Source organism: Apis dorsata, unplaced genomic scaffold, assembly GCF_000469605.1.
Source record: "Apis dorsata unplaced genomic scaffold, Apis dorsata 1.3 scaffold_741, whole genome shotgun sequence".
Taxonomy (NCBI): Eukaryota; Metazoa; Arthropoda; class Insecta; order Hymenoptera; family Apidae; genus Apis; species Apis dorsata.
The window spans coordinates 40,353-41,456 of record NW_006263902.1 but is presented as its reverse complement, the minus strand read 5'-3'; positions in this window follow the sequence as shown (position 1 = coordinate 41,456).

Here is a 1,104-nt window from a genome sequence, read left to right as displayed (position 1 = left end):
TTTTTTTTTTAATCTCATATACATATATATATATATATATATATATATATAATTTAAATTTTGATCCAGAATATAAATTAATATATTGCATTATAAATTTGTTCACTTAGTAATTGTTACAATAAATGTTACAATTAAAAGAATACATAGCTAATAATTAATAGCATATATTTATATTTATATTTTTTAAAACAAATAATTTATTTTTTTAATTAAAACAAAAGGAAAGGGGTTACAATATAAGTTGGAAATATTAAAATTAATTTAATTTTTTAATTATGAAGTAGTTACTTGATATTATCAAATTATTATTAACATTCATTATTTATTATAGGTAGTTTTTCTAAATTACTCTTTTCTTAATATTTTTTATTTTATTTCTTTTTTTTTCTAAATTCAGCTACTTATATTCATTTATAATTTTTAAAAAAAATTTTAAATGAAATGGATTAAGTTTTTATTTATGTAAATATTTAATTATATTATTTTATTTGATACATGACAAGCGACGAGGTACTCAATTCAACCGTCCATAAAAAATGTCAGTATTTCATAAAGCGAAATGCTCGACGTTAAAATACGGTGAATATAGCAATTATAACTTGTAAATAAAGAAAAAACATCTTTCCAATTAAACATAGGATTTTTATTTACTATTTTATTTATAGTAGTGTGTACTACTGATAAATAGATATTAAATAATCATATTTTGTTTACAATAAACAGAATAAGCACTTGTAGCATCTTTTAAATATTTTAAGGATATTAGCATAGAATTCTTTATGTTATGTTCTCGTTAATTCGATTTTATGTATTGGAAGTTTATTTAGATATACCAAAGATGTAAAATAATATTATAATTTTTTATCATAAAACATACATATATGTATTATATTTTCATATAATCAAAAAATTTATAATTATCAAATGTTTCTTTTATAATTATTATTTGAAATAACATAAATTCTTTTTTTTTAAATTATTTGAACTATTTAAAATATAATTATGAAGAAAAAATTTAATGTTAAATTTTACGTCCTTCTTGTTAAATATAAAAAATTGCATAAAGTATTTCAAAACTTTGTGATATAATTCGAATTAACG